The sequence below is a fragment of the Lissotriton helveticus genome, chromosome 1_1 (genome assembly GCF_964261635.1).
Source record: "Lissotriton helveticus chromosome 1_1, aLisHel1.1, whole genome shotgun sequence".
Lineage (NCBI taxonomy): Eukaryota > Metazoa > Chordata > Amphibia > Caudata > Salamandridae > Lissotriton > Lissotriton helveticus.
In genome coordinates, this window is record NC_136057.1 from 710419164 (window position 1) to 710438104 (window position 18941).

An 18941-nucleotide genomic window follows, 5' to 3' on the forward strand; every position below is an offset into this window, starting at 1 on the left:
AGTTTTTTCAGGGTGGATTCGGGGGCTCCTAAATTTAGGGCATTTCCGAAGTCCAGCCGGGAAAGAATAAGACCCTGGACCGTAATCTGTCTGGCCTTGAAAGGGAGGAGTGGTAGAATCTTACGTATGAGTCTGATGATGCTCATGCAGGTGGCTGCTAATTTTGGTTGCCTGGTGGCCGAAGGTTAATGCATTATCCAGCCAGATACCCAGGCTCTTGATGGTATCTTTGGCTAAGGGAGCAAGGCCTAGTGCTGGCGGCCACAGTGAGTCAATAGATTTTTGAGGGGAGCTGCCCAGCACCATTAGCTCAGTTTTATCGCCGTTGAGCTTTAGGTAAGACTGTCTCATCCAGGTGTAGACTGCTTCCATACAGCCTCTGAGATCACTGGAGTAGGAGGAGGGATTGGTGAGGGTAACTACCAATTGCGTGTCGTCGGCGTAAGACACGACTTGAACGCCAAAAGGGTGTATTATCTCTGCAAGGGGGAGCATGTAAATATTAAACAGTGTGGGGCTCAGGGACGAGCCCTGAGGAACCCCACAGCTGAGAGTTTTGCTAGGCGATGTGGTCTTGCCCTCACAGACTCGGAAGGAGCGGTCAGAGAGAAAGGAGTGTAGCCAGGCTGCCGCAGTAGAAGTTATCCCTAGCTCTGACATTCTTTGACATAAGATGTCATGATTCACAGTGTCGAAGGCGGCCCTGAGATCCAGTAAAATAATGGCCGCAGTGCCGCCTTCATCCACAATCCTTCTAGCTCCTTCTGTTACTGCTAGTAGGGCAGTTTCAGTTCCATGCATGGGGCGGAACCCGGTCTGCGAGGTATCCAGGGAGTTGTTTGTTTCCAGGAATTCAGTGATGCATTTATTTACATGTTTTTCTGCAATTTTTGCAATCCATAGCAGCAGGGAAATCGGACGGTAGTTTCCTGGGTTCGTCTGATCTAAGTTAGGTTTTTTAAGGAGGGCTTTAACTGTAGCTTGTTTCCACTTCGGAGGGACGAGTCCTGTTGAGAGGGAGTTGTTAATCAGATTCTGGATAGTGGGGAGAATGGTGGGCGTGATTGTTTTTAGGAAGCGGGCTGGGGCTGGGTCACTGGGAGATCCAGACTTTACCTGCAGCATTATAGTTTCTAGGCTGGTGTGCTCCAGAGGTGTAAAGGATTCCAGGGAGATAGGATGTGTGGGTCTGGGATATTGCTGTTCTGGAAGCGGATGAGGAAGTGGGGGGAAGGAGGAGTAAATTGTTGCTATTTTGTTATAGAAATAATCTGCCTGCTCATTGCAGCGGGTTTGTGCAGACAAAGGATCTGGAAGTTTGTCCGGGAGTTTGAGCAAACTTTTAGCGATCTGGTAGATCTCTTTAGGTTTGCATGCTGCATCGTTGATTTTATTTTCAAAGAACGTGGCTTGAGCTTTTTTTATCTCGATTTTATACGTTTTTATAGACGCTCAATATTCAGTTTTACTGGTGTTTGAATAATCAAGGCGCCATTTCCGTTCCAGTTTCTTACATTCTCTTTTTAGGGTACGTAATTCCTGTGAGTACCAAGGGGCATTTTTTGGTTTATGTTTGGATTTAGTGATTTTGGGAGGGATGATGGAGTCTAAGGAGGTAGTGATCCAGTTATTGAAGTTGTCGTTACTGACAATAGGATCAGGGTTGTTCTCTGGAACAGAGGATTCTAGAGTGGAGGACCATAAGTTTGTATTAAGTTGAGTCCATTTGCGGTCTCTGCTTGGAGCAAGAGGTGTAGAGGGGCGAGAACCTGGTGGAGTCCACAAAAATGGAATCAGAAAGTGGTCCGTCCATGGAAGAGTAATGGGAGAGCTAACTGTAAGATGAGTACAGTTACTGAAGATGGGATCCAAAAGATGCCCTTAAGACGACTTAAGATACCACGCCCCCTCATGTGAGACCTTCACACCCTCATCGCCGCTCTCCCCGCTCCGCCCCCTTCCAGCCGTGTCACATTTCTCCTCCCCCCAGCAATGCCCTCCGGCTTGTTCTCCTCCGTCGCTTGTTCCTTACCCCAGTTTCCCTTCCTCCTCGCCTCTCCTATTTCTTTATCTAAGCCCCTCGTATTCACTATAATACAGTCCACGTTGATTGAGCACAGGGTCAAAGAAAGGATTATTGTCATTATAATGGAAATGAAAACAAGGCATGCGCAACCCACCATCTACAACCCTTACATTAACATCGGTCAGTGATTGGTACAAAATAAGTACCCCTCTGTATATAATAAAAATGTCATGCCACATTCACCACCACATCACCCACCACATCCACATCCACCGCCGCATCCACCGCCGCATCCACCGCCGCATCCACCGCCGCATCCACCGCCGCATCCACCACCGCATCCACCACCGCATCCACCACCACATCCACCATCACCACCACATCCACCACCGCATCCACAATCACCTCCACATCCACAATCACCTCCACATCCACCATGACATCCACCGCCACATCCACCACCCCATCCACCACCACCACCGCATCCACCACCACCACCGCATCCATCCCAACATCCACCGCATCCATCCCAACATCCACCGCATCCACCACCACCGCATCCACCACCACCGCATCCACCACCACCACATCCACCGCATCCACCACCGCATCCACCACCGCATCCACCATCACCACTGACAAAACAAAAGCAGGCATTTATGAAGAGCAGGGACAGGAATTAATTGAAAATATGGGAGGTGCTTTCAGCCGCAGTCTAGATTACAGATTGCCTCGCAGAGCAGCGCATGCGCTGCCCAGGCACGACCTAAAAAGCATGGGGGCAGTGGGGAAGCCCATAATAGATCTTTTTCAATCAGATGGCTTGTAGTATCGGATTGGTTCGGCCTAAAGATGTCATTCAATCTGTAAAAGAAGTGCATTCATAATGTGACCACATTCTTTAAATGCCTATGCAGTGCACATTTGGCAATGGAGTTTTAAAAAATAAATTAATTAATTAACTTATGTTTAACCCGTGCAAATATCATTACAAAGATTAATAAATTGAAGGACAACACTTTAAACCATCCATATAATTCAGGTCCATATAAATATAGCATATAACGTTAAAACAGGGTATAAAATTAACGCTATAGGTGAGTAACTGCCTAATTTAGGAAATCATTAATAAGATATCATTCTTGTATTGTGGACCAATAGATTTTTGGGAAGGGTAGCACTAGCAAACCTTCGTCAGGATGATATAAATTGACATGGCATCCTTCAATAATCTGGAATTACATGTGAAGAACCTCTGTGAAACAGAAAATACCTACAGTATGTTCTTCTGATTGAGTATATAATTCACTGTTACTACACTAGTATTCATACTGTCCTTTGAATGTCAGCACCAGTACCATCCCCATGCAAGTATCCAATGTAACCAAAGGATGGAAAGCATTATCAACGAGGTAATTGCAAAGCAGTCCTGAATGCGGCAGCTCACATAATATCAGGTGTCAGAACATTAGAACCTATTATTCCAGTGTGGCATTGTCTCAGTTGACTTCCCATAGAACTAAGAAGCCTATTCAATCTAGTTTGCGTCGTTCATGAAAGCTCTTCTACCTATGTTACCAAGAAAGGGGTATCTTTGGTGCTTTATGTATTCTCCGGAGCACAGACACACTCCTCCTGGAAGCGTTTACATTCAAGAAAGCAAGAACGCATGACCAAACTTTATCACGTTGTAAACCTAGTGCAGTGGTCTTCAAACTTCTTTATTCCGTGCCCCCCCTGTGTAGAAAAACAATTTGGCGCCCCCCCTCCCCCAATTTTTCCCAGAATTATTCTCTTTAAATGGCAATGTTTAAATATGTCTAGACTTATTTAAACATTACAGCTAAGTGCTGTCACTGTTTTAGAAAGGCAAACAAATACATGATTTCTAAACACAGTATTCCGGTGAGGCAGGCCTTACTAATGTGTAAAAGTATCGACAGTGTGGTTATTTGAAATGGTAGTGAGGGTCTTGGAGAAAATGTTAAGTCCCTTCCCTTTTGACACCTTTTCCCAGCCAGGATTTAAATGACAAAGGATGTTAAGGATGGCCCATTACAGACGTGCTTACTGCTGCTCATTTTTTTAAGCTGAAAACAAAGCATAATGTTTCTTCTGGCCTGATTCTGCCCCCCTCCACCCCCCCCGGGATTACTTGAGGCCCCCCTAGGGTGGCCCGTCCCCCAGTTTGAAGACCTCTGCCCTACTGTATGGAGGTACTGACCACCCCTCCCTCCACTTTTTTCCAACACCTTCTTTCAATGCCATTTCATTTGGAGATATCACCATTTTGATCATCCCACAACTGAGTGAAGAAAGTGATTTGGATGTGTTTTTTTCCAAAGACTCATTGTACTTTCTGTAATATTTTCTGTGTACAAGCATGCTGTCCTCCTTGGTGTGCCCCTGGAAATTTTTCTACTTGGATGCAAGAGACTGGGACAATGAGGCTTCAAAACTCCTCTATAGCACTTTGCTGCCCTAGTGGGTCTGGTTCCTACTGTACACAAATCACAAATAAGTAAATTGCTGCCTGCTCATAGGCCCGCTTTTGATGCTCACCAGGTTCCTTTAAATAAAAAAATGATATATTTCCACTCGACCTCACACTGTAAGGATACCGATGCAGTGTCTTTTGACAGAAATATTTAACTTTCAGCTGTTGTTGGACGCATTTCGCCTGCCCTATATATCTATATCTATCCATATGAATTTGCGACGAGGAGAACGCCCTTTCAAGTGGGTCGGGCTTGTTGGCGACTTCACTGCCTTCCATACACCACATGAAGAATTATGCCAAACTCACGGCATAATAAAAGCCCTCCATTGTCTTTCCCACACCCCCATCGTATTTGTGTCTCTGCTTTTTCCTTGTCTCCTATCTATCTGTCCCTATTCTACATTCTTTCGTTCTTGGTCTACTTCCTTGCTCCTATCCCCTCTCACCTGAATCTTTCCCCTTGCCCGCTTCACCTCCTAGCCCCCTGTCATTTTGTGCCCTTTGACTAAGCACTCCGTCTCCCCTTTTTGGGGAAAGATCCAAAATATATACGCTGGAGTCTCAGCATACCCGCTAAGAGAGTCCACAGTGCTAAGGGAGCCACTCACAAATGAGGTATGGTATGGCACCCATTGCCAAAGCACCCCTTCTCCCCTTTATGGGGAAGGATCCAGTAAAGTAGGCCTTGGAGTCTCAGCGACCCCTTTGATAGAGTCCACTGCGCTTATGGAGCCTTTCGCAACTGAGATTGGGAAACGATACCACTCCCCCTAGGCTCACAGCTTACTGTACTTTGGGCGCAGCTTTGACTCGCCTACCGGTTTGTGTCCCAGTCACCCTCCCCCTCCTCTTGCCTTGCCACTAATCCTCCCCTCCTCTTTCCCTCCTCCACTCTGTCTACTTCCCCTGCTCCTACCCCCCACTCCCCGGAATATCTCCCCTCGCCTGCTTTCACCACCTAGCCCCTTGTCCTTTTGTGCCCTTTGACTAAGCACTCCTTCTCCCCTTTTTGGGGAAAGATCCAAATTATATACGCTGGAGACTCAGCATACCCGCTGAGAGAGTCCACAGCGCCAAGGGAGCCACTCAAAATTGAGGTATGGTATGGCACTCATTGCAAAAGCACCCCCTCTCCCCTTTTTGGGGAAGGATCCAGTAAATAGGCCTTGGAGTCTCAGAGACCCCTTTGATAGAGTCCACTGCGCTTAGGGAGCCCCTCGCAACAGAGATGGGGAAATTATACCACTCCCCCTGGGATCGCAGCTTCTGGACTTTGGGCGCAGCTTTGACTTGTTTGACTTTGTCCCTGTCACCCTCCCTCTCCTCTTGCCTTGCCGTGTCTCTAACCCTCCCCTCCTCTTTCCCTCCTCCACTCTGTCTACTTCCTCTGCTCTTACTCCGACACTCTCCTGAATATCTCCCCATGCCAGCTTTTTCCCCTACCTATATGTTCCTTTTTGTTTGTCTCAACCTTACTTGTAACTAAAATGTCCATGCTCTAATAACTGTGTATTCTTTGTAAAGCTGTAACCTGCAATTTATTGTCTGATACCCATGTAAAGCGCTCTGATACGTCTGGGTCTAGCCAGCGCTATATAAAACCTTTTACATAAATAAATTTAAATAAATGGTTGATTTTTATACACAGCAGGCAATCGAGGTGGGGCAGCATTACGCGTTTCGACTAGTAAATGGTCTTAATCATATGCAGCACCGAGGACAGACTGTTCACAACTTAAATGTGCTGGGGTAGTAAACAGCAAGGGAGGACACAATGCGCAAACACTGGATTTAAAGTGTCACCTTTGATACGATGATTTCTTTGTTAATAAATGCACTTTGCAGTCGGAGCTCACTTTGCAATAGTACTTTCAAAACGTCAGTTGCTTAGTGCAATTATTTCAGAACAATGTCCAAGTTTATTGGGCTCCGATATTAATGATATCCGTAATCGGACTGCAACATCCATAATGCTTTTGCAATAGTGTTCGTGAGTACAACATGGTATCCACCACGGTTGCAGTAATATACATTAATCTTTAAAAAATGGGAAGGAAATTGCCCACCCTTACTTGCATCAAGGAAAAATTCCATGTCGTGCCGGTGGCGTGCTGAAGAATGTTTGATATGCAACTGACCCCATGGCTGCCAGCTTGCTTTTTTCCTTCCTTCTCCGAAATGCAGAGGTTAACCTCCACAGACCCTGGCTGCCATGAAATATTCCGTAAATCTTCAGACCAGCCTCCCGTTTTAGTGGCTGCACCGCAAAACCTACATTTTCAGTTCATTGTAGATACAGCCGGCGGCCGCCTCTTGACAATGGGGCTTTGCGGGGGGTGGCCGACCGGAGGGAGGCTCGCCCCCCCGGGGATTTTGGGGCTCCGGGAGAAAGGGGAGGGGAGGAGAAAAAATGGGACACAGGAAGGGTCGTTGGGCTGGTTGGGCTGGGCGGCGGTTTTTTTGGCTTCTTTTGGGCTGGGAGGGTTCATAAGCGGCCATTTTGGGTCACTGTGCACCATTTCATGGGACAGTGACCCAGCAGCCGGGGAGGTTCAGGGAAAATTTTGTGGGGAGCGGTTAGTGTAGTCGGAGGGCGTTAGCGTGATTATTGAGTTGTGGAGAGACTGCGTTTTGCTCACTTGTAGGCAGACTTGCTGGTCGGTTGCTGTGCGAGTTGACGGGCGGTGGCGCGCAGAAGCGGCGGGTCGACGCGAGGAGCGGAGAAGATGGCGGCGGACGCCTTGGCGGATCCTCGGGTGCAAGAAGCGCTGCGCCTTCTTGGGGAGGCAGGCAGGACTGATCTCCTCCGCAGTGATTTGCGGGTAAGGCCACCGCGGCGCGCTGCTGATGGCGCCGCGGCAGCTGTTGCGGCGTGTGACCCGCCGAGGTCACGTGCGCGGAAGGGGGAGGGGGCGGGAGCGGTGAAGAGGGCGGCGCGCGGAGGCGGCCATCAAGCGGCAGGGGCGGCGAAAAGAGGGAGGGGGCCGGGGAGGAAGCGCGGTGCGACGAAGAAGGCGCCCTTGGCTTTTGTCAGAAATACCGAGGGTCTGGGGGGGACAGGGGGTGGCGGGGGGGCGAATGGCTCAGGAGGATCGGGCATGGCGGTGGAGGCAGAGATGACGCTACCCGGGGACGTGCGTGGGGGGAGGACACGAGGGAGGAGGGGACGGGAGGCGGGCCAGGCGGACGAAGCGGTGGGGGGGTCCAGAGGAGGAGGGGAGAGAGGGGCTTGTAGAGGGGGTGGGTGGGGGAGCAGGGGGGGAGGAGCAAGGAGGGCTGGGTGGGGCAGGGGGGGAATCCCCATTGCTGATTGAGGATACTGAGGGGGAAGACGAGGAGGGTGTAGGGGGCGAGAGCGAGCAGGGGGGGGAGGAGTCCGAGGATGAGAATATCATTCCGCCCAGCAGTAGGGGTTCTCCGCGGGGCGGGGGGTGCAGTGGGGAGGGGGTGCGAAGGGGGGCAGTCGGGGGGGTGGGGATGCATCATGGGATGGGGGCGGATGGAGGAGGGGTGAGGTTTTTGGGGGGCCCAGCGGGGGAGGGTTCGGGTTTGAGGGAGCGGTAGGGAGTAGCGGTGGGGAGATGCAAGGATGGGGTGGGTGGGTGGGGGGGTTCGGGAGGGGGCGCGTGGGGAGGTTCGGGCGGGGTGGGGAGCTGGGGGGAGAGCGGGTGGGGGGGTCGGCCGGCGTGGCGGGGAGGACATTCGGCGGCAGGGGGGAGAGGCGGCTGGGGAGGTAGTGGAGAAAGTTTTGCCCCGGCATGCTGGACTTCCCCGTTTTTCTCTTGGCAGGAGCAGTGGGGGAGGGGCTCGGGTGAGCAGCATGCGGCTCCACCCCGCCGAGTGGATGGGCCGGCTCTGCCTAGTACGGGCGGTCGCACTCCAACGAGGGACCTGGGGTGGTCGGAAAGAAGATGGACGGGACGTCGCTCTCCAACGCCCCCCTCCCGATGGGTCGATCCGGCCGCCGGGGGACGGGGATGGAGCAACGAGGCAGCGGTTTCCTCTGATTACCAACAGGAGGGTAGAAGGAGAGCGAGTGTGGACTTAGGTGCATTGATGACGGAGTGTAGGGCCAGGGCGGGTCTGAGCAGAGTATCCACAGGCAGGATTTTGGTTGATGGGGTAGGGAGTGTTGAGCTGGAGTCGGAAGAAGAAGGGGAGCTGAGGGAGGCCGGGGGGGAGGTTTGTAACGTTGTTGGCAGTGTTTTACAGGAATGCCCCCGGCAAGTGGTGCCGCGAGTGACGGCCCCCCCAGCGGACCTGGTTAGGCGGCGGGATCCGGTGAGGACGCCAGCCTTGACGCCAGGTAAGACCAGTACGGGGTCTGGGAGCGGCTTAGGCACGCCTCAGGGAGGCAAGGCGGGAGGAAGTGGTGTTGGGGGTCACCACGTGTCGGTGGGGACGGATGCTGTGGGAGGGGATGAGGTGAGACTGGTGAAGGGTAGGTATGTGATGGATGCCGGCATGTGTACGGAAGCGGAAAGCGCGGCGTTGGGGAGTACGGGGACGGGCGTGGCGTCCGGCAGGTTGGCGGCGACGTGCGACGGAGCGAAGGAGAACTGCGAGGGACCGGTCACGAGCGCAGCGTCGGGGACTGCTGGGACGGACGTGGCGTCCGGCGGGTCGGCGGCGTCGAGTGCCGGGGCGAAGGAGAGCTGCGAAGTACCGGTTAAGAAGCTGCCGTACATGGGGGTGGCGAAGCCGCTGGGGGCGCATTTGTCGATGGCGACCAGGGAGAAAATCTGGAAGGGGGAGTATGTCGAGATCTTGAAGTTGCTACACCGGGAATTGATGGCCAAGGAGGGGTCGAAGGAAGAAGAGCAGGAATTGGCGAGGCGGCCGAGAGTGCCGGTTACTATTGAGAATTGGTCGGCGGCATTCTTAATATATGCGAGCGTGTACTGTGAAAAGTACCCTGACAGGGCAGTCGCGCTGTTTAAATACATGGACGTGGTGCGGCGGGCGCAAGTGACTTACGGGGGCAATGCTTGGTCGCATTACGACGAGGAGTTTCGGGCGCGCATGGCGTCGGACCCGGAGGCTAAGTGGGGGGAGTTGGATGCAGACCTTTATCAGCAGACGATGAGTGGAGCAAAATTTGGCCGCACTATCTACACGGCCAGTGGTTTGCCATTGGCTCCCCCACCCTTTTCGGCTCGCCCCACCCGTGGGGGGGTGGGACCGGGGGGAGCCGGGAGCAACCAAAGCGGGGGGGCCTGCTGGGATTTTAACAGGGGTTCCTGTCTCCGGCAGACGTGCAAATTTAGGCACGAGTGCTCCTCTTGTGGAAAACGCCATCCAGAATCACGATGCTGGGGGCTTTGGGGAGGCCCCACGCAGGGCCAATATCCGGCGTCCGTGCCCGGCAGGGGGAGGGGGGGGGGAAGGGGGGGTGCGAGTACCTTGGGAAAAGGCTCGTACACCGGTTAGGCTGGATCGGTTGGAACCTTTCTTGGAAGTTTATCCACGGGCGGATGATGCGACGGTGCTGCGTCGGGGTTTCAGGGAGGGTTTCCGGTTGGGGTACGAGGGTCCGCGGATCGCTCGATGGGCGGAGAACCTGAAGTCCGTGAACGCACACAAGGGCATTGTCCGGGAGAAGCTCTTCAAGGAAGTGAAGGAGGGGAGGATGGTGGGACCTTTCGAGGTAGCCCCGTTGAAAGATCTGATCATTTCACCCATTGGAGTGGTCCCAAAGAAAGAGCGGGGTCAATTTCGCCTGATTCAACATCTCTCATGGCCGGAGGGCGCGTCGGTGAACGATTTTATCTCGGCTGAATTGGCGTCGGTGTCGTACTCGTCCGTGGACGTCGCAAGGAAGTTGGTGACGACGGCGGGGCGGGGGGCGCTCATGGCGAAATGCGATGTAAAATCGGCATTCAGGTTGCTGCCGGTTCACCCAGCTGATCATCAGTTGCTGGGGATACAGCTTGATGGGTTAATTTTTGTGGACAGAGCGCTTCCAATGGGGTGCTCCGTGTCGTGTGCCTTGTTTGAGCGATTCAGTTCTTTCTTGCAGTGGGCTTTTTCCTGGCGCACAGGCTCGGAGGCGATTACGCATTATCTGGACGACTTCTTCCTGGTGGGCACCCCCGGTTCGACGGACTGCCAGCAGCAGCTGAGTAGTTTTACGGACCTGATGAATCACCTGGGGGTTCCTTTGGCGCCAGAGAAGACGCAGGGGCCCAGCACGGTGCTGTCGTTCCTCGGAATCGAGCTCGACTCAGCAGCCATGGAAGCACGCCTACCGGAAGACAAGCGGTCGGCGATGGTGGAGTTGGTGAAGGGCATGTTGGCCAAGCCGAAGGTGTTGGTGCGGGAGGTGCAGGTGTTGCTGGGGCACTTGAATTTCGCGTGCCGCGTGGTGCGGGCGGGGCGGACTTTTTGTCGGCGGTTGGGATTGGCTTTGTCTGGTTTGTCGATGCCTCACCACCACGTTCGGCTACCGGCGGGCGCGAGAGGAGATCTGTGCATGTGGTTGGCTTTTTTGGAGCGATTCAACGGTGTTCCCATGGCGCCTCCGGAGGAGTGGGAGTGGGACGTGACGATGTCATCGGATGCGGCGGGAGTCGGAGGTTTTGGACTCTACTGGGCGGGTCGGTGGTGCGCGGAACAGTGGCCGGAGCAGTGGCAGGCGGGGGGGAGAAGCATTGCGTTCCTGGAATTGTTCCCGCTGGTGGTGGCTGTGACAGTGTGGGCGCTTGAGTTGGCGCACAGGCGCGTGTTGTTTAAGGTGGATAACATGTCGGTGGTGCAGGTGGTGAACCGGCAGTCTGCGAGGGAGCCCCAGGTGTTAAAGCTGATGCGCGTGTTTGTGTTGAGGTGCCTGGAACACAATATCTTGTTTCGGGCGCAGCATGTGCCGGGAGTGGACAATGACATTGCGGATGCTTTGTCTCGTCAACAGTGGCAGAGGTTCCATGGGCTAGCCACGGAGGCGGCGGCGGTCAAGACGGAGGTGCCGGAGGAGATGTGGTTGGTGGGAGAGCGCGGGTCGTTCGATTGGTGAGGTCGTCCATGGCAGTGTCCACGTGGCGGAGTTACGAACAGGCCTGGCTGGAGTTTCTGCGTTTTGGAGCGGTAAGGCAGCGGGACAAGTGGCGTCGGGAAGAGCAGGTGGTGCAATTCATGCTGGGATTAATGGACAGAGGTCTGGCGAGAGTGACCATTGCGGGTAAACTGGCGGGTGTGGCCTTTATGGGCAAGCTTTGGTGGGGCTATGCTCCTTCGGCGGGGGAACTGGGAGGGCGTCTGTTGGAGGGTTGGGAGAGAGAGAAAGGGGCCCGGGTGCGGCAGAGACGGCCGATTACGGAGGCAATGTTGGAGGGGTTGATGGGTCGGTTGCCGGTGGTGTGCAGGGATCAGGAGGAGTCGGTGCGGTTTTCCACATTGATGTCGTGGATGTATTTCGGGGCCTTTCGGGTGTCGGAGTTGGTGGGTTTGAAGGGGCGGGCGGGGCTGACGTGGGGGGACGTGGAGTTCCGGGGAAGGGAGGTCGCAGTGCGGCTTCGTCGGTCCAAGACTGATCAGCGAGAGATGGGCACTTGGGTGTTACTGGGGCCTGGGGGTACAGCGGCGATGTGTCCAGTGGAGTGGGGGAGGCGGCTTGCGGCCGGAGGGGTGCAGTCTGGTGCGGAGGTTTTTGGCAGGAGAGAGGCGGGACGTGTGACGGCTGCGCAGTTGTTATGGGTCCTGCGGCACGCCCTGCGGTCTATGGGTGAGGATCCTAAAGAATTCGGAACGCATTCATTTCGCATCGGGGCGGCGACGGAGGCGGCGCGACGGGGTTGGGGGAAGGAGGACATAAAACGGTTGGGGCGCTGGAAATCGGATTGTTATAAGACGTACGTCAGGTTGCGCGGGGTAGTGGTGGACTGAGTGGGTGTGTGGACTTGCTGCTTACAAGTGTTTCTTTGCAGGTGCGGTGGCGGGGCCTACAGCGGCAGCAGTGTCCATATACGTGGTGGGACATTCTTTTGTAAAAAGAGCAGAGAAGGCCGAATGGGAAAAATACAGGAACCTTAACCTTGAATTGGATGAGCAGTTGTTTCGGTGTCATTGGAGAGGCAAAGGGGGTATGCGTTGGCACGAGTTGGTGCCGGTTTTGAATAACGTTGTACGGGGAGGGGTGTGCCCGGATGTTTTGGTGGTGCATCTGGGAGAAAACGACCTGGTGCAGTGTAAGGGATTGGCTCTAGTCAAACAAATGAGGAGGGATTTATTGGAGATCAAGAGGCAGTGGGCAGGATGTTACGTCATATGGTCGGAGTTTATACCGCGGAGATGTTGGAGGGGGGCAGAGAGGCCAGGGGCGATTGACAGAACTAGGAGGAAGATTAACAGGGAGATGCGGGCCTTTTGTGAGAAAGAAGGGGTGGGTAGAATGGAGCACCCGGAACTGAAGTATGGAGCGGTGTATTTTTTCTTGGAGGATGGGGTACATTTGTCCAGATATGGGATGGAGCTGTATGTTGTACAGTTGAAGGAGGCGTTGGATCAGGCGATAGGGGTGAAAAGGTATCCGAAGGTACAGAGGTCCTGGGGGGGGTCGAAAGCGGTAAGGGCTTTGGAGTGGCGCTTTTCCCTAGTTAGAATGGGGGGGGTAGGATAGGAGGAAGGAGCTTTACTGGTTGAAAGGGAGGGAGTGTACATATGGTAGATGTTAAAACAGTTGAGGCAGGCGTTTGGGTAAATGATAAGGATGTTTATGACGTTGGCGGGGAACTGTTTAGGGGTGGGGGTGGGGGGGATTGGCAGGTATGTGTATATTTAGTTAGGCCTAGTTTTGTACGGCAAAGGCCAAGGTTGGGGTATGTTTTCAGGATGCACCTGTTTTCCAATAAAAGCGGCCTTTATCACACCTTATACCTGTGTCCGGTCGGTTCTTCCCCTCCCCGTCTCCCGATGGGCCCCAATGGGGCTTTGCGGGGGGTGGCCGACCGGAGGGAGGCTCGCCCCCCCCGGGGATTTTGGGGCTCCGGGAGGAAGGGGAGGGGAGGGGAGGAGAAAAAATGGGACACAGGAAGGGTCGTTGGGCTGGTTGGGCTGGGCGGCGGTTTTTGGGCTTCTTTTGGGCTGGGAGGGTTCATAAGCGGCCATTTTGGGTCACTGTGCACCATTTCATGGGACAGTGACCCAGCAGCTGGGGAGGTTCAGGGAAAATGTTGTCCCACCCGCCCTCCCGTTTTCTGCTAGCTAAGGTTGGGGGAATTCGAGAAAGGGTTTTTGTTGGTCGCAGGTGCTTTCTGTGGTAGGGCTACAAAGTGTGTCGCTGGGAGCAGGTGCAGGAGTGGTTTTATGTGGGTTGGCGCTTTTCCCTAGTTAGAATGGGGGGGGGTAGGATAGGAGGAAGGAGCTTTACTGGTTGAAAGGGAGGGAGTGTACATATGGTAGATGTTAAAACAGTTGAGGCAGGCGTTTGGGTAAATGATAAGGATGTTTATGATGTTGGCGGGGAACTGTTTAGGGGTGGGGGTGGGGGGATTGGCAGGTATGTGTATATTTAGTTAGGCCTAGTTTTGTACGGCAAAGGCCAAGGTTGGGGTATGTTTTCAGGATGCACCTGTTTTCCAATAAAAGCGGCCTTTATCACACCTTATACCTGTGTCCGGTCGGTTCTTCCCCTCCCCGTCTCCCGATGGGCCCCAACATATCCATATGAATGTGCGACGAGGAGAACTTCTGACGTGTCCGCCTACTTATGTGCTTATCTGTGTAGTTACAGCCTAGACTTTGCAGAAAAGACACATTGGTTGCGGCCTCACTCTGTGACACTTGCTTGGGTACTGCACTGAGTGCGTCCACCCTCCGGATATGATTCCAATGTCCAGCCTCATCATTCTGGCCCTGCAATCTTTCTGGAATCCCGGCGACCAAAACTTCTTAAGCTCCCAATGAGTTACATTCTGGGAATGTCTTCAAAATCTAAAGAACTTTCCCTGCTTAGGTAGTCTGCAAGTTACATTGCTGGTTCTATTCCAACCGCTTACCTGTTCACAGCCACTGGGCTCCTCTTTGACGCGGGTTTCTCTGATGTTGATGGAGTGAGCTAGCCCCTACACAGCATTGCTGACTTGGTGGTTACCACACACATAACTGTTGGAACTCTGAACACACTAAGGTCCTGATTGCGAGTTGGGCACTTAATTCCCACCTGTGCGTAAACCCCTGTTTACGCATGGTTTGGAGTTACAATTTGTTTGGTATTTATCTCATACCTTAATATTTGGATACGTTAAATAACTAAACCCCCTTAAATTTCGGCAGGTCAAACCTGACGAAGTTTAACAGGGGAGAACCGTATGGTATTTACCGTATTATGCTGTTTTTGGTGTGGTAAACACAAAAATATGCATGTTATTTCCCAGCAACTCGTAATAGGTAGTATTTATCGCACTCAATAAATAACATCAAATGTAGTATTATTTAGCACATTCAATAAATACCACCTATAGTGGTATTCAGGTTCTAAGACTGAATTATAACGCCATTGTTTTGTATCCACACATTCCAGAACAGTTTCAAAAGCAAGCTTGTTTGTCAACGGTTATCATTAGTTTGACACCCCATACAATTTAAGCTAGACCTGGGTACAATTTTCATTGGCTGTGTCTTTGAAAGTGTCATCATTTTTTCGAGTTGTTCCCACCAAGATTTAAAAAATGATATATTGCTGAATGCATAGCTCCCATACATTCTACTTGTTTTCTTGAGTACTTTTGATATTTTGGTTGAGTTATATTCGTTCTTTTACAGCACGCAACAGACCACTGAACTTGCCTGGCCCAATCTCCACATATGTTTGGATTTAAAAGAATATAAACAAATATATTAATAACAAATTATCTAATAGTGTAAATGTTTAGAGAAAAAAATGTAAAGGTGAAGCTACATAAAATTGTATTTTAAGTGCACAAATTCTGCGGTCTACTCTGGTATTTTTTTTAGTCTCGGATATCACACATGATTTGTGCTCATGTAAGTACAGAGACCATAATAATGATTGGGTGCAATCTTAGACAATTGATGTGAGAGATCAAAGATAAAAACAGTAGGTGAATGGGGGTGTGAGGGGCAGATGAGATAAGACAGCATAACTCCTTCTCTACTGTTTGGTGATTTCACCAGGTAAGTAAGATTACTTGTTCTCTTGTGCATCTGTGTAAATACCTGCCTGATGATATACGATCCAGATGTGGTACTACTGACCTACATCCATCCAGTTATTGACTATGCCCTCATGAGCAGGCTCGCGTCTCAGGTGAGGATCCATAAGGAAGATAAGGCGGAAGGGGGAGGTGGGAAGAAGTTCTTAACTGACTTCACAGTATTTCCTCCGCTTCATGAGCACTTAAGGGTAAGCTCCTACTTCCCATTGATTGGTTATTGAGTTCCATTTTGAAGCCATGAGTAAGGTGCCGTTCGGCTGAGCAATGAAACCATTTTCAGAGGGTCACAATCTGATGGTAAGACCTTCGTTTTTGAATGAACTAAATTTCATGCTATTGTAATTGCTGATGGGTCTTTCGTTACATATGGGAGGGCACCTTTTTTACATCATAAGTACCAACCATGTCTCTTTTTTTAAATGGAATGAGGGGGCTGTACAGTTATTTGCTATTATATATTGTTGGCATAGTAACTGGCCGAACAAAGAGGCTATAGTCTGTGTTGCAGCATCCCATCAAGGTGTTTCTGCGTTCCAGCCTACTGAGCGTGTGCAGACGGTGTACCTGCAGGGAATCTTCGGCAGGAGCTGAGCAGCACAGAAGGAAGGTCAAAACAAGGGGCAGAGACAACCTTGGCATGGCTCTAGAGGCGGTGTATCTTGAGTATTATGTGCTCAAAGCCTTTCTTTAAGGTCTGTTGCAAAAGTGGAAGACGATTTACATTATATTGTAATTGTCGACTGAATGTCTTCACAGTTGAGGTTGTGTGGGAAGTTTAACTTGTGGGCAAAGTAGATGTTCATACTTGCAGCAGAAAATCCAAAGCAAAACAGCATTGAAATGCTAGCAGGAAGCTGCACCTTCCTTGATTTGTCATTTGGGGTTGTCCTGTGTTTTTTGTTGTTGCAAGGGCTGAATTCAGTTGTTTGACAAGGAGATAAGCGTGCATTGTTTTGATGGGTGGGTGCAACTGTATGCCTGATAAATGAAACAATAATTCATTAAAATGGCATTAATTTGACTCTTAAAAATATTTTTCCGTAGACTTTGTACAGCCGGGGCATTGGCAACCTCCTTCTCCAACGAAGGCTGTGCAGAGTTTGCAATCCAGCACTAATTGGGAAGAGTTGAGTTAAATTGTTTTCTTAACATGTAGACGCATGCTTCCTGGTAGTCGAACTTTCCGAAACTGAGGCACGTATTTTTTAATTTTTTTCAGACTAAGGGCACCTTCTACTAATAAAACCAAACCATCCACATTTTTAAAAACTGTAATTGTTTGCCCTATGCACCGAGACACATATCCTCAAAAGTTTATCAACACTGGGTAAATGAAATGGGACCGCCAGGACAGGTACAATTAATCGCGGACAGACACCCTTGTTCTGTCGGGGTCAGGTCAGGTCGATTTGGCAGAATTAGGTGGCACTGTCGGGCAGCTAATGAGGTGGAGCATATTGTGAAGTAAAATAGTTCACGCGAAGATTATTTTTTTAGGGTTTATGCAGCCATCGTCGCCATTATTGTGAAGTAAAATAGTTCACTTAGGATTTAGTTAAGATCCTTTTATTAAAAGCATAAACCCTAGTGACAGCAAGAAAGTGCGGACGCAGCCGCCTGTCGGCTCTTCTCCCAGGACCTACTGGTCTCAACCTCTACAGTTCCATATAGAATGTACAAAGGAACACACAAGTGCATTCAATACATAACACTCCCCAGATAATGCTTGCACGTGTTGCGCTCGAGTCAGACAGGGCCCGGCTCGAGACACAACAGAGCAGTCATACACCATCTGCACCGCCTCTGGCCTCAGGCGGCCTGTCCTATCACCACAGACCCACGAACAGTTTGCAAGCTGCCCAGCCGGCTCTGCTGACATTCATTGAAGTAGGGGACGGATGCTCGGAGTTCCAACCTCCACCTGCAAGTCTTAGGCCTTTCACAGCTAGCAGATGTGCAATTGGCCGATTACGGACGAGGGGGCAGAGAGAGCTCCATTAGCTGTCACAGTGACCTATTTCTTTGACAGCTTTCAGGAGGCTGCTGGTGGCAATACAGCTATAGAAATCTGGTTAATTTATATTTAAATTTAACATGACCGAGGGGAATCCACATACCAATCGTAGTGACGTAACGTCACTAACCTTGCGGATTTTAGGAGGCTGCGTGTGGCAATGTGGACTCTTTACTTTTCAACATACATAGGTTTTGTTACGAACTGTCGACTGAAAGAATAAGACTGGTGATTTATTTGTTTGCCTTCTCCCTCCCAGTAGAAAATCTGATGAGGGTAGATAAATCCTCCTCCTAATCCAACCCCAACCCTCCCCCCCCTTCCCTCGCTAAACGCTTCTCAGGCCGGTTTTGTCGTCTGAGGAACGGGGAAGCAAGAAGCTTGACAGCACGAGTGGGCCACCGACAGGGACGGCTTTCAGCAGTGGATTGGGGTTAGGGAGTTGGAAAGGAGACCGAAGTACCGGGAGGAAGGAAATGCAATGTGAGGAGCTCGACTGGCAGCGAGGAGGGGCCGGGGGCAGAGCAAAAAGCTTGGCCAGGGCTCCCATTAGACACCCCTTCTGGCCCACCCTTCAGCCTCTTACCAGACAGTGGTACAGTAGCCCTGTTGTTTACGTGTTTTTTTTTCTTTCTTCAGTAAGACTTTGAGTTTATTAGCAATCACAGAAAGGATATTTTGATCGAACATATCTGATATTGTAACATGTAAAGCAAATAATTATTTGCAAACCATAGAACTGTAAAGAATCATCTTCTAGCCCCCGCCCCTTGATTCTTCCATGTAGACAACAATCGATGTTTCCTGTGTTTTGGAAAAATGGTGCATATTTGATCGGCATGGTGGGACCACACCAGTGCTTGAAATGGAAAAATAGAAGTGCAGGTACTCTGCATCAGAGTACCTGCTTGTTTCTGAGGAGTGCCGGTACACTCCAATTAAAAGTATTACGTCACTCTTGAAGTGCTGGTACTCTCCCTCTCAAAATAAAAAAGTGCTGGTACTACGTACCGGACAGTACCGGCCCATTTAAAGCACTGGACCTCACAATACTTTTATTATTAGACAGGGGTTAGCCTGGCCTAGTCCAGCCCCACCAGCTCACCTTCTTGTCCTCAGTCCTCTATCCATGCAGGCGTGGGTTGTTCGTGGTCAACCAGGTCCATCAAGACCTGCAACATCATTCCCCATGCTAGCATTATTTCAGGCAGTTTAACAGCTTTCTTTGTCTTT

General features: G+C 51.1%; 1 protein-coding gene across 2 annotated transcripts in view; it reads left to right on the forward strand.

The window, feature by feature from the left end:
• PAWR (pro-apoptotic WT1 regulator) overlaps positions 1 to 18941 on the forward strand; it is a 441530-nt gene that overhangs the window by 119419 nt on the left and 303170 nt on the right. The gene's annotated exons all lie outside the window — the stretch shown is intronic.